General features: G+C 39.7%; 1 protein-coding gene across 4 annotated transcripts in view; it reads left to right on the top strand.

Moving 5' to 3' along the window:
* Positions 1 to 1951: 1951 nt before the first annotated feature.
* FAM126A (family with sequence similarity 126 member A) overlaps positions 1952 to 15475 on the top strand; it is a 134753-nt gene continuing 121229 nt past the window's right edge. For 2 of the 4 annotated variants that reach the window (XM_003982838.6, XR_006594273.1), the window contains exon 1: positions 1954 to 2187. The gene's annotated coding sequence lies outside the window, so the exon portion shown is untranslated. Of the gene's footprint in view, positions 2188 to 2336; positions 2415 to 15475 lie in introns of those variants that run through there. The other 2 variants (XM_006929237.4, XM_045052487.1) reach the window with 2 other exon arrangements.

Below are 15475 nucleotides of genomic sequence, written 5' to 3'. Positions count from 1 at the left end.
CACTTCCCCTGCCAGGCTCTGGCCCAGCTGACCTAAATTATTTTGTCAGCACCCTTGTCTGATCTGTCAAGATTCCCCTCAAAGAGAACAAACACTCTCTATACTGTCTTTAGATTCTCATTCTTTAAAAGAAAACTGATTGAGTTGTCTACATGATTAAAAACTTCTGTTGGTCCCTTATTGCCTGCAGAATAAAGTTTAAACCTGAGATGTCCAAGATGGGAGTAATTAAGACTCAATAAAAAAGTGAGTTCCTGATGTGAGAACGATCTGGCTGTGGTATCTGTCACCCCCATTGATTGCCAAGGTTGATTTGGCTGATCTGTCTGGCCAGGTGGGTATCCATTTTCTCCCTCACCATTCTACGTGTTCTCTCCTGAAGCTGAACATAGCTCCAAGAAGACAACTTGTCCTGATAGAGGACCATTCTTCAGGTAGCTGAGCTCCCCTGCGAGATCCTATAAACAAGCTCTCCAGGTCCATTTGTAGGAGAAGGTAGACTAATAAAGCTTCCAAGACTCCAGACACATCCAAATGAGGTGCTGCAGGTGGCAGTCTGCCTTTATTAAAAAAAAAAAAAAGAGTTCTTCAGCTATGCCATATAAGTGGCTAGTGGCTATTGCACTGGACAACAAAAATACAGAGCATTTCCATCATTGCAGAAAGTTCTGTTGAACAGTGTTCTTCTAAATACCTTAATGTAGCTCATGAAGCCATTTATAATCTCATCTCAATCTTTTACTCTAAATTTTTGGCTGCTACTCACTTTCAGTCCCACCGACTTTCTCAGTGGGTGCCCTTTTACAACTCCATGCCTTTGACAATGCTGTTTCCCTTTTACTGAAATCCTCTTTGACTTTCTTCTCTGGCAAATTCCTATTTACCTTTTAAGATCCAGCTCAAACATTACCTTCCTTGTGAAGTTCCCTGACATTCCTAAACACGATGATTTCTTCCTCTGTTTCCCTTGCTCATTGAACCTAGCTCTATTGCCCTTATTACTGTATTTTGTTATTTGCTTATAAAGTCAGCTATGTTCTTGGAAGGGGGATGCTGACTGTTCTAGAGATCTGCTCTAATGGTTATCTAAAATTGTTTGCTTGATGCCTGTTTGAAATCATGTATTTTCTTATTTATGTGCTTGGCATGTTTGAAAGGATCATTTAGTGCTTTAGAAGTCCTTCCCCTTTCTGGTGTAAACCTAGAATGACTTCTTGTCTTCCAGACTGAAGTCCATTTCTCTTCTAATTAGTTCTGACTGGACTTGAGAGGGATGTGATAGGAGGAATTGACAAAGTCCAAAACAGAGGGACTGTATGTAGGAGCTGGTTCAGATGTGCTCAGGTTCTAGTGGCCACACAAAATAGTATGTGTTTGGGAAAGAGTAGGGAGGGAATATGGAGAAAATAAAAACAGCCCATGGAAAGAAGTTGGGGATTTGTGTTTGACTTTTTCCAGGCCAAGGCCAAAAGCAATTAAGATGGGAAGAATTTTTATGACCATTTTGCAAACACGTACATATTTTTCCCTCCTGGTATTTGATGAGATTTTAATAAATTCTCGTGACTCGAATTACTGGGAAGTAAATGCTCCTGACCAAGAAATTAAAGTATCAGTTAGTTTATCTTCTGCGATTATGGTTAACATCACTCTGAAAGGCTTATTTTCTTCTGAGAGGGCTATAAATCCTATTGACTCCGATCTGAGAGACCTTCGCCGATCACTGTAATCTAGCCGTGCCGCAAATCGTACAGTCAATCATCCTCCCCTTGGCGCCCCGATCACGCCCATCGATTAGACCACGCCTACCTAAAAGTCTCCCTCCCTCCCACCTTGTGGCTCCGCCCCAGGCCTAGCAGAGGAAGATTCTTATTGGTGAAGAAGTTGTCCTGGTTCCGCCCCAGGGCACGGCGATAGGCCGAGCCGGAGTGGGGCGGTGGTGGTTGGCTGCCTGGGGACGGGTCGGTAGCCGTGCCTGTCAGAGTGGCTGGCGGCAGTGGCGGCTCTCCGGGCTGGGTTGTCAGTCAGTGAGCAGAGGGGGAAGATGGCTCGCTGGGACCCGTTCTGTTAGGAAGAAGGGGGGGCAGGTGGTGCTTCTACTCCGGAGAAAGCAGAGCAGCCGCCGTCGCTGTCGCTGGGAGTCAAACAAGCCGAGGTTCTGGAGGTGGAGCTCGGGAAGCCGCTCTGGTGAGTACGACCCAGCGACCCACGCCGGGCCCCCAGGGCAGCCGGCGACCGATAACTTTTTTGTGAGGGAGGAGCCGGGGCGAGGCGGCGGCGGGGAGGGGACCGGGACTTTGTCCCCGGGGCGGCGCCTTCGTTGGGGGTAACGGCTCCCTCGCGAGGCGCCGCGGGTGGGCGCGAGAAGGCGCTGGGCTCTAGGGGCGTCCGAGGGGCCGGAGCAGCGGGGTCGGGTGAGTGGGCTGCGGCCGGCGGCTGCTCGCCCCGAAGTTGGGCGCAGCCCGTGTGCTGCCTGGGCGGCGGCAGCTTTGTGCGCGTGGACTCGGGTCTTTCTCTTTCCCAGCAAGGAGCAGCCCAGACTCCGGGCGTGCCCAGGGGGCAGCCGCCTGGGCGGGACCCGCCGCCCCTCTGCGGGGAGCCCCCCACCCCCACCCAGCCGCAGCTGATGCTCGGGCCTGGCCTCTCCCACTCCCGGGAGGCTACGTCCAGTCTAGTGGCTAAAATGGTCACCGTCAACTCTCCCCCCCCCCCACCCCCCATCTTTAAAAGCAGCGTTCGCCGTGGTCTTCGGTGTCCCCCGCAGGGCAGTGAGATTTAGAAAGCAGCCACGATTCCTTCCTTGGTTATTACACTGGAGATCCCCTCTTCAGCACTTGCTCCCTTCTTTCTAGGAGTTATTCCGCTCCTGAGGCTGCTTTTAACGTGCTCGAGAATCGTCGGGGTTTTGTCTGAAAATGGTTGCATTGGAAGACCCCAAGTTTGCACGCTTCAGCACAACTGCGTATCCGCCCTTGAGCGTGCACAGTTGTGCTCTTGTGCCCTCCAAGTTCAGGCATTCCTGAAAGGTTTTAATTTTGCCCTAGTGGTTTCGTGCTGCACTGGATCGGGTCTCTGATAAATACGCTGTCACACTCCCCGCAGCGGCTCCGCTCTTCAGGCAGGGGGAGTTTGTTCCACAGGCAGCTACTAATTTCAGAGACCACACGACAGGCAGTAGGACCAAGCTGTCCTTTTGCAAATAGTGTGTCCTTTGGGTCACACAGTAGTTTTTGGAGCCGATAGGCCACCCCTTTGGTTCATGTAACACTTGACAGTTTGAAATTTTCGGCATTTAAAATCTTATCTGCATAAAGTCATGAGGATCGGTGTAACCTTGAGTCAATGTGATAGACCCAAGAGCGTTGCTTTCCATAAGTACATTTTCCTAAAATCCACAGATTACCCCTCCCCTCCAGTTTCTAAGCATCTTTTCTTTGGGTTAATACATTTTTAAGGTTTAGGAGATGAATGTTGGTTCCAAACACCATTTTTTTGAAGTACAGGGAAAGGCAAGAAAGAAAAAAAAAAAAAAAAAAAGGATCTGCTGGGCCAATAGTAGCTTTAAAGTCAGTTATTCAAATAATTCATTTAAGTACAGTGGCTCAGGGGAAAACCATCACATATTTAGATTAAAAATACTCTGGATTTGGCTTATTTTATCCCCTTTTGATTTACTACAGTTATTACCATAGAGGGATTATAAAACCTTTTAGTTATCGACATTAACAGCACCTGGATATAGACACCCAGATAAGGTGTTGGTTGGGTCAGTATGTTATTCCTGCTATGCTTTCTTTCTTTGTTGTGTTTCTATTTTATGAAATCTGCTCTTGATTGCATTTCTCAGAGTGGTGTCGTTTGGACAGTCAGAGTTTAAACATGTCTTATAGTCAACTGTTTTATTCAGGATCCTGTGGCATGATATTTATTTTATAATGAAAATGTAAAAACTTTGAAAAATGTTAATATCAGTACCCTTTTGGGGGTATCCTATTTACATTTTGTAAATAACTGAAATTATGCCAAACAAATTTATTTTGCACTGCCCCAGGCTGAATAGGTTCTACGGCACAAATGAATGGCATAACTCTTGTCATCAAGGAAAATACTGTCTGATGTACAAGACAGATAAGTAACAATTATAATACCATGTGATAAATGTGAATAGAGATATGCCTAGTGTAGGAACATAGCAGAGTAGGAGATGGCTAACTCAGCTTGGATGTAGGTAGAATCAGGAGCACACAGGACAGTTTGGAGATCTGATATAATTTAGCCAAGTGCAGGAGGTCACTAACTTTCCAAGAGAAGAATATGATAAGTGAGAAGGCAAGGAGGCATGAGAAACTATGGCAATTTAGAGAAGTCATTGTCAATGACAAGTCCGAAGTCAATAACATTGACATTAACATGACTTGAATGCTGGGGTTAGATAAGGAAATGGTGGAAGATGAAAATAGTGAGGGTGGTAGAACTCCAGATCAGGGCATTGTATCCTTGGCTATGGGGATTGGATTGGCGGTGATGAGTAGGAAGCCATTTAATGAATTTTTGTTTTAGATCCTCACTCTAGTAGAGTGTAGTAGAATCTGACAGGTACTCTTACCTTTGGGAAGAAAGAAGGAAGAATCAGGACCCTGAGGATTTGACTTGGTTCTAGTGATTGGAAGTGAGGGAAGATGGAGGGAAGATGATAATTTCTATTTTGGGTTTTCTGAATCTGAGGAAGCTGTGGAGCATTCGGGTGAAGATGTCATTAGATGTTTGGATCCATGGATGTGGAACTTATAAAAGAAATCAGGATTGCAGGGCAGATCGGCGGTTGAATTGAAGCCGTATTGATTTGGTGATATTGGAATGACTCAGGGAAAGGTTTTAGTGTTGTAAAAGCAGCGGCTAGAGAACAGCCTGTTAAAAAGCAGAAATGGGTAGAAGAATAGTGTGAAAGAGATAGAAGAGTGCTAGTTAGAAAGGTAGGAGGAACATCAGGAGAGATGCTAAGGATGGAGAGAATTTCAAATAGAGGGGAATGGGTCAACAAGTTTGAATGTTGTAAAGAGGTGTCAAGGAAGGAGAGGATTCCAGGGACCTAAGGATCAGGATTCCATAGGTGGCTTGAACAGGTACAGTTTTAACTGAGTAGGGTTCAGAAACCAGTCTTTGGAAGATTGAGAAAGAATGGGTGATGATAAAGTAGACATGCTTGAGTGAGGCATTTCAAGAAAACTGAAGAAGGGAGAGGATGATAGCTAAAGAGCAGTGGTTCCCATCCTTAGCTGCACATTTCCAACCATCTGGGGAGCTTTTAAGAATCTTGGTTTCCAGGGGAAAGCCCATACCAATTTGAGGTTGAGGTAGTACCCCAGGCATTAGTATTTATTTCAGCAGCTTTGTTGAAATTAATTGGCATTTAATAAACCACACATATTTAAAGTGTGCAATTTAATGTTTGCCATAGATTTACACTTGTAAAATCATCACTCACCGCAGTCCGAATAATCAACATATCCATCACCTACAAAAGTTTTCTTGTGTCCCTTTGTAATTTCTCCCTCTCATCCTCAGGAAACCACTGATCTACTTTCTGTTACTATAGATTAGTTGGACAGGTATTTTAAAGTTCCCTGGGTAATTCCAATGTTCAGGCAAGGTTGAAAACCACTGAAGAGGGATATAGGTTGAAGGAATGTTATGTTTGTTTCTTTACATGCATAAATAAGGTGAGAAGTAAGAAGTAGGAAAGATGAGATATTTACTGGAATTGAGTCCCCAAGGAGATGGAAGTGGGTGAAATTCAGAGCTTTGACAAATAAGAAAGGAAGACACAAAGAATCTGATGTTAAAGACAGCACATTTCTTTGTTATCAGCATCCAAGTTGTCATCGTATAGTATCAAGACTGATTTTCTAAAGTATTCAAACAAAGTTAGAGAGCATATTAATACTGTGAAAATGGATGCCGCTCAGGAAATCTCCCTAAATGGAGCCTGGGACCCCTGGCACCACCATGTAATGCTTTGTCATTTTTTGGAGGGGAGCAGATGGAACTAACAGTTTGACTATTGCTTGTTACTGAGAGCCAAGTACTGCCAGAGTCTTTTTGGCCCTGTTGGAGTTAGGCTGCATATCTGCACTGAGGAAAGAGAATATTTAACATTTGAAAATCTTCTGTTTAAAACATCTTTTTGCTCAGAAGAAATTCTGTTTGCTTGCCCTTTGGATATATGCCTTTTAAATACTTTGGAGGATGAAATCATTTCTGTGTCTCCCAAATGAGACCAGGAAGAGTTGTGATTAGGGAGTTGTCAAAGGCCCATACTTCCTATCCTGAGAAAGGTAATATTTATATCCCCACCCCCTCCTTTTTTTTTTTCTTTTCTTTTTCCTTTCTTTTCTTTCTTTCTTTCTTTCTTTCTTTCTTTCTTTCTTTCTTTCTTTCTTTCTAAACCTTCTAAATCTTTTCAGATTACCTTAAAAATTTTTTTTAAGGTTTTATTTATTTTTGAGATAGAGACAGAGCATGACTGAGGGAGGGGCAGAGAGAGAGGGAGACACAGAATCTGAAGCAGGCTCCAGGCTCTGAGCTGTCAGCACAGATCCCGACATGGAGCTTGAACTCACAGACTGCGAGATCATGACCTGAGCCCAAGTCAGATGCTTAACCAACTGAGCCACCCAGGCACCCCTTCAGATTACCTTTAATTCAATTTATTAAGATCTCAAAAGAGCCCCAATGGAGTTTCAAATTAATTTTTTTGAGATAGTTGTGATACCTTTACAATATTTTCATCATTTCTTCAAGTCATTTAAAAAAAAAATTAGTATTATTTTTATTAGTAAACTCTACCCCAACGTAAGGCTTGAACTCGTGACTCCAGGACCAAGAGTCACATGTTCTACTAACTGAACCAGCCAGGTGCCCCCAAGTCATTTTTTAATGACTCAGTGTTTTATAGTTTTCCTGATGTGATTCTGCCTATTTTTAAAGTAAATTTTTGGTATTTTAAAACATGTTGCTATTGCGAATGGAATTTTTTTCATTGTATTTTTTTTTTATTAAAAAAAATTTTTTTTTAACATTTATTTATTTTTGAGACAGAGAGAGAGAGCATGAACAGGGGAGGGTGAGAGAAAGAGGGTGACTCAGAATTTGAAGCAGGCTCCAGGCTCTGAGCTGTCAGCACAGAGCCTGACATGAGGCTTGAACTCACAGACTGCGAGATCATGACTTGAGCTGAAGTCGGACGCTTAACCGACTGAGCCACCCAGGCGCCCCTCATTGTATTTTAATGAGGATTGCATATTCTCAGTGGAATATAGAAAAGTTGGTAATTCAGGTATACTGTTTTCTAACTGGTCATTTTATGAAATTCTTTTTTTTTTTAAACCCCCAAATAGGACTTGAACTCATGACCCTGAGAGCAAGACCTGAGCTGAGATCAAGAGTCAGATGCTGAACCAACTGACCCACCCAGGCACCCCCAGTTATAAAATTCTTAATTTCATTTTTTTAAGTTTATTTATTTTGAGAAAAAGAGAAAGCGTGTGTGCTTGTGCATGTAAACAGGAGAGGGGCAGAGAGAGAGAGAGAGAGAGAGAGAGAGAGAGAGAGAGAGAGAGAATCCCAAGTAGGCTCTGTGTTGTCAGTGAGAGAGGTAGAGAGAGAATCACAAGTAGGCTCCATGCTGTCAGTGTGGCGCCCAATGCAGGTCTTGATCTCATGACCTTGATATCATGACCTGAGCAGAAATCAAGAGTGGATGCTCAACCAACTGAATGAACACCCAGGTGCCCCTAAAATTCTTAATTTCTTATAGTTTTTATTGGATTTTGTGATACAGCAGTTATAGCATTTGTAAATGATGGTAATTTTGCCTTCTTGCCAATATCTAATCCTTATTTTATTTTTGACATTAAATGTCTGGAGTGATGTTAAATTATATTAGTGAATAGTGAGCATCTTTGGCTCACTTCTCATTTGAGGGAGAATGCCTTTAGGGTTTCACAGTTGTGTATTCTTTCTGGCAACTTTTGTTTTTAGCATGTTAAGGAAATAATCTTCCTTAATTCCTTTTTGGAATTGAGATTTAATTGGAAAAGATATTAAATTTGATCACATACCCTTGTAATGTACACTGAAATGATCATATAGTTTTTCTTCTTTTACCTACTGGCTGATGAATTATATTAGAGGACTTCCTAGTAGATTTCACCAAACAATTGCTGGTAAAGGCAACTTGGTAATAGCATACCTCTTTAAAGTAGTGCTAGATTTGATTGCTATGTAAGATTGATCTTTAGTATTCTTCTTATATTACCTTATATATTACTAGCTTCGCAAAATAAAAAAAGAAAGAGAAACCTTCCATTTTTCTTTTATATCCTCTGGCAATTCATCTCTTCCTTAAGGTCAGAAATAGTTTAGCTATAAAAATGTCTAGGCCTTTTGGATTAAGTACAGTTTATGTACATGCACAATTTTGAGACATAAGTAGCATTGTCCTTACTCTACAGATTAACTGAGACTCAACGAGGTTTAAAATACTTGTTCAAGATCAACAACTAGTTAGTGGTAGAGAGTTTAAGTTGAATTCCTATCTGATGCCATAGATCATGTGTTTTAATCAGTACCCTAATTTTTTCTTAATCAGACTCTTCCCTTATTCTCTATTATTGAGAAGTTAATTTAATCACTTTATTTGAGTGTCTTATTGTTTTCCTTTCTGCCCAATTAGTCTCAGTTTTTGGTAACCCTTTCATAATTATTATGGGTCGCTCTATGTAATATCATATCTCCTGCTATTTTAATAAATACATCCAAGTGTGGTTATGATAGAAGATCCCAGAATTGAAATACAATAAATGTATAATGTACTTTATATAATTTACATTTTAATTTAATGCAGTTTCAAGATCAATTTGCATTCCTGAATCCTGTTTGTGCCTTGTAAAGAATGTTAAGTGCAACACAGATAAAAGATCCAGGAATTTTGGAAAATAGTACTTTTCCACTGTAGTTTAAACATTTGTCATTGTTGAGGCTTGCATCAGAGTAGCTTTTTAGTAGTAAATGTTAAGTGATATTTGTTTGGTGTGTGTTTTCCTGAACAAAGAGTCTTTGATTAGCTGATGAACATTAGTTGCTTTCTCATGTAAATGCTTAAGGATTCATTCAGTTATTTGTACTTGACTTAATGAAAACATTGTATATGAGTTCTTAAACTGTACTATGAAAGTTATTTGAGGCATCAGCTTTTGGAAGATTTGCATTTATTCTTTTATAGAATGATGTTTAGGCTTGGAAATTTAAAAGAATAATGTAAGCCTTAAAAACTGCCTAAATTGGGCAAGCAATTATGAACTCTATTTTAATCTTTTGGAGCTTGCCTGGTTTTATTTGTTTGTTTTTTCCCTTTTGAATGTAAAGAGCATTTAACTAATTTAATTAGGGTATTAGTTCTAAGCAACATACACATACTGTACTCCCCTGCTTCTGCCCATGGGGGCATAGAAAGTTGCCAGTCTGACCTCTTTATACTTGCCAGGTATATACATTCCCTTTTCAACTTAAAGTTCAAGGTTCCTGCTGACTTGTTAATCCATAGATATTACTGTGGTGGATGGAGTGGCAACATAGCCTCCCAGGCAGTGCGCACTTTTGTAGTGGAAAAGCAGGGGAGACTATTTTGGGAAATTATGAACCTTCAAGTGGGTCCTGATAAGGGAATAGAGAGGAAGGTGGAAGTGTTTTAGGAATCAGGAGGGGAGGGAAGAAGTGTCAAACTAAGAAAGGAAGTAGAAATGTGCATATGGAATGGACTATTCAAGAAGTACAGAAAATCAGAATGGTTATATGGGTGATAGAACCAGAATATTGAGGTCAGTGAAGTCTTCTTAGAGTTTCAGAAAGGAATATGCGTGTGGCAAGGTTAAAGGGAAAAAATATTGAGAAAAAAATCAGTAGATTGTCATTTCTAAGGTGATGGAAAGTATACGATGAGAACCAAATACATACTGTAAAGGGGGTTAAGGAATAAATTGGTGGTGATAATTGGAGGCAATAGCAGTAGATGAGGCTACTAAATCAGAAAGTTAATTGGTGAAGAATAAGTAAGTATGGAAGTAGCTAGAGAGCATAAGAATCTAATGAAGCCTCCCTTCCATCACCCCTCTCCCCCCTTTTCAGAAACTGTAAGCTTCTGAGATGCATTCTCAATTGTCCAATTGATAAATATTTTGTTAGTGACAATTAGAGCTATTGTTATTGAACATCTATGGTGTGCTAGTGTATTATTTTTAATCCCTAAAACATTCCTGTGATATAGATGTCATCACTACTTTTCACGTTGGAGGAAATTGAGACTTAGAGAGTTTAATTTGCTGGAAATTGGGCATGAGTTTTTGGACTCTTTTTATTGTGCCATGTTGCTTTTTCTATTTGTTGAGCTGTGTCAAAACACTAGAGGGGAAGGGTGTAAAAGGACTATAAGGTATGATAGTCTCCTAATAGAAAGGAGTGGAAGAGAAATTTTAGCTATGTTTGCTATAATTTGTATTAGCTATATTTTGTATTTAAAATATTAAACAAATTTTTTTAATGTTTTTATTTATTTTTGAGACAGAGAGAGACAGAGCATGAGCAGGGGAGGGGCAGAGAGAGGGGGAGACACAGAATCTGAAGTGGGCTCCAGGCTCTGAGCTGTCAGCACAGAGCCCGACTCGGGGCTCGAACTCATGGAGAGTGAGATCATGACCTGAGCTGAAGTTGGACGCTCAACCGACTGAGCCACCCAGGCGCCCCTTAAAATATTTTATAAAAGGATTCCTTTCAACACACTTCTCTACCATATATATATATATAACATTTAATTAAAAAAAATTTTTAATGTTTATTTATTTTTGAGAGAGAGAGAGAGAGAGAGAGAGAGAGAGACAGACAGACAGAGTGTGAGCAGGGGAGGGGCGGAGAGAGAGAGGGAACCACAGAACTTGAAGCAGGCTCCAGGCTCCGAGCTGTCAGCACAGAGCCCAACGCAGGGCTCGAACTCACAAACCACAAGATCGTGACCTGAGCTGAAGTCAGACGCTTAATTGACTGAGCCACCCAGGTGATCCAACATTTAATTTTTAACAAGCCCTTTTCTGGGGGAGCTGATATGCTTTTTTTTTTTTTTTTTTTAAATCCATGATAATGATAGGTTGAGGGGAAAGGAAAGACAGGCTAAGAAAGGTGATGTCAAGAAAAGTAAGAGTAAAACTTAATTCTTTTCACTATGAGAACTTCAAATATGTTATACAGGTGTATGTTATACTCAGGAAGGCCAGCCTCTTGGTGGAAATGGTGTTGAGCTTGTTGCTGATGTAATCAGGGCAGATACTTTTCATGTCAACAGATTATAAAGCTCCAGAGTTTACAGTAATATTATGTGATTTATGGCACTCGAATTCCATCAGTCAGGAATTGGTTATTGGCAAAAGGGTCCAAACAGATGTTCTGTTTTCTGTTATAAACCCTTTTTTCAGAAACAATGCATAATTGAAAAAGAAATGCTTAAACTACTTTAGGGATTTTAAACATTCTTACAGGACTTTGAAGTACTTGGGGAGGAATCAAGATAGAAATTTTTGTTGTACTACTTTTAGTTTCATATTCAGCTGCAAAGCAACATCTAAGTTATATTTTGTTATACTCATATAAAAGTTAATATTATTGAAAACTTTATTTAAAGAAAAAATGTAATGTTTATTTTTGAGAGAGAGTGAGAGACAGAGAAAGAGAGAGAGCATGCACACAAGCAGGGGAGGGTCAGAGAGAGAGGGGCACAAGAGGATCCATAGTGGGCTCTGTGCTGAGAGCAGGGAACCCAATGTGGAGCTTGAATTTGCAAACTGCGAGATCATGTCCTGAGCCAAAGTCTGAAGCTTAACCAACAGAGCCACCCCGGTGCCCCTTGAAAACTTTATTTAAAAACATTTTTAATTCAGTCTCTGCTAAAACAAAGTGACTCTTACCCCAGTTAATATGCATCAGCATGATCATACTGAACTATTTATTGCTGCTTTGCTTTCTATAAGTTTTAAACCAAGATAAACAACTATTTTAATAAGATCCACCAAGTTTCTGATTGAGAAGAACCGAGTAGAATTTTGTAGTACAGTCAAGATCTGTCACTTTTGTTATTATGGCTCTGCTAGCACACATTGCCATCATTAACTATGTTTACTTGCATTTTCTCATTGCACCTTCCCTTTGCCCCCATCATTTTTTAATTGAACATTGGAGCCTCTATTGGTGGACTTTATTTATTTTAAATGATTATTTATTTATTTTGAGAGAGAGAGAGCACAGAGGGGCATAGAGAGAAGGAGAGAGAGAATCCCAAGCAGGCTCCATACTGTCAGCTCAGAGCCCCAGGTGGGTCTCGAACTCCTGAACTGTGAGATCATGACCTAAGCTGAAATCCACAGTGGGATGCTTAACTGACTAAGCCACCCAGGCCCCCTTCAGACTTTATTAACGGTTGAGAGTTTCATTCCAATATACGAAAGGGCAGTGACTCACTCTAAAACATCAACCCAACCCACAAGTCAACTGGAATTTGGCTCCCTTAACATTTCTCTCTTCCTTTGTCCTCAACACTAGAGCAGATAAAACTGCCACTTAGAATGCAAAAAGCTTTAAAGAAATTAAAGTAGAGCTGTGCCTCGGAAAGTGTATTTCTGTACGCTGTAATTTTGGGGAAAGAGAGAGGAAAAAGGACCAAATGGTAACAAAATGATTCCAAGACAATATTTACATTGGGCTTTCTTTTATATTCCTCCCCATTTTCCTCATAGCATTTGTTATTATTTTATCTTATTTGTCTATACCCTGATTTGCCTTGCTTTGTTTCAAAAGGGATTAAAGGACACTTGCTTCCACGTTTACTTGTCTCCTACAGTGGACTGAGAATCCCTCAGGTCAGGGACTATGTCGTATTCTGCTTTGTAAACTTAGCATCTAGGACATATAGACATTCAATAGTTTATTAATAAATGGGTGATATTTAAAAACCTCTAGTACAAGAAAAGAGAGATTACTTTCTACAACCCTACTTTATTGCAGCTTTGAAAGTGTTAATGGGCTGAATCGTGTCTTCTGTCCCCCTTTTTATATGTTGAAATCCTAATACTCAGGACCTCAGAATATAACCATAATTTGAGATAGGGTCTTTGCAGAGTTAATTAAGTTAAAATGAGATAATTAAGGTGGGCCCTAATCCAATATGACTGATGTCCTTATAAGAGGAAGTTGGGACATGACTTCTACTGACAGAAGATGATATGAAGACATAGGGAGAAGATACAAGCCAAGAAGAAAGGCCTGGAACAGATCCTTTCCTCTCAGTAGAAGCCAACCCTGCTGACTCCTTGATTTTTGGACTTTTAGTCTCCAGAAATGTGAGAAAATAGATTTCTGCTGTTTAGGCCACAGTCTAAACTTTGTTACAGCAACCCTAACAAACTAATATTGGTGACTTGTCTGCTTGGATTTAGTGAAATCCCAAATACCCCTAATTTGCCTATCCCCAAGGATCAATTTGCAATGCTGAATGCCAGAACCTTAAAACTTTGACTCTTCCCTCAGGCAAGACAAACAAGGTAGAGAGAAATTTGGATGGCTCAATGTAGAAAGTAATAACTATTTGTCTATTTTCACCTCCCCCCACAGTACAGTCAATGGCAAGCAGCTGGCTGATTCTTTAGTTCAATTGGATATATTTGGTTTGGCAAGGAAAAAGTGTTTATGGGTATTTTGTGTTCTTAAGTGTTCAAGAGCCTCTGCCAATAGACCTGGTTGCTTTTTCAGAGTAGAAACTGCAAGAGGAAGACTGAATAAAATACTTTTTAATTTAATATTAATTTGAACTAATTGCTTGTACATAATCTTAGCAACATTACTTTGCTTGTGTTATGATCAATAGGAGCAGAGTAATGTATCTTTTGGTTCATGCCTATTGCTTTGATAGTTGTCATAACCCCTGATCATCAACCAGTCATACTGAGTTGTCTCAGTTATTGTCAGCACTTTGTCATCACACGCTTTAGCCATAAGCTAAATATATATGCATTTTTTGCCACTTATTTCTTGTTTTTTAATTGGACTATATATTAAATCGTGATGTGTTAGTCAACTCTTATAGTGTTTTGAGATACTTTGCTGAAAGGGAAAAATTTGAACATACACAAAAGTAGAACACTTGCCCTTTCATCATTTGGAAGCAGATATCAGGGTTCTGAGAATAGGGTAAACTAAATTAACTAGTGAACTCTGTGTCACCCTGCTAAAGATGATCTTGCTTAGTATCCCATAATGCTGTGTGTCCATCAATCCTATATTCTGGCCAGTGAGCTATACGTGTAAGTTAAAAGGGGCGCAAGGAAGGAAGTCTCCCTTAAAAGAAAGGAGGACGTTCTTTTGCCTGCTTAACTTCTTTCCTGGAATGTGGGCAGGATGGCTATGGTAGCCATCTTGGAATGTGAAGTAGCCTTGAGGATAGCAATTTTGCTAGGATAGTAGAGCAAAACAGGCAGCTGCCACCATACTAGCCCTGGACTGCCACCCTCTTCCCATTCATTTTTGATAAGAAGGAAATAAACTTTATCTTGTTTAAGTCATTGTTACTTTGGATTTTACTATAATATACACTTAATTAAATTTCTAAAAAAAAAGTCATTTAATTTATAGTAATTAAAATAGTGTAGTACAGATGCAGGAATAATCAAAAAGATCATTGAAATAAAATAGAGTCCAGAAACAGACCCAAGTATATGATAATTTAATATATATTAAATGTATCAATTCTTACCTCTGGGAAATGGTTCAATAAATGGTGCTGGTATAACTGGTTATTCATTTGGGGAGAATAAGTTACATTCACACTGTGTGTATGTATTTAAAAAAATCCAGAAATATTAATGATTTATCACATAGAAAATAAAACTCTGGTTACTCTAGAGGAAAACTCTGGAGAAAAATTTTATGAAGCAAAATTCAGTATTAATAAAAGAAATGATTATCAGACTTGAGTACATAAAAATGTAAAACTTTCTATACAATGAAAATACCAAAAACAAAGCTAAAAAGCAAATGACAAAACTGGGGAAATATTTGCAACATTTAGAAAGGATAGTCTGTGATAAACTCTACAAAATTTGAAGGAAAAAAATAGGCAGAGTATATGAGTAGACAATTCACAGAAGAAGAAATAATAAACATTTGAAAAGATTTTAACAGAAATGCAAATAGATGTTTGCAATGTGGCTTTTTTGGCCCATAAAAATGGCAATAATTAAGAAGATTAATAATGTCTATAATTGGTTAGGGTATAGGGAAATGACACTTCCATCTATTCTTAATGGAAGTATAGCATGATATAATCTTTTTGGAAGGCAGTTTTAACCACAAGTAACCTTTGATCCAGCATCCTGAGTCT

Source organism: Felis catus, chromosome A2, assembly GCF_018350175.1.
Source record: "Felis catus isolate Fca126 chromosome A2, F.catus_Fca126_mat1.0, whole genome shotgun sequence".
NCBI lineage: Eukaryota > Metazoa > Chordata > Mammalia > Carnivora > Felidae > Felis > Felis catus.
Note: the sequence above shows the minus strand (reverse complement) of the source record. Positions and strands in the feature narration are given on the sequence as shown.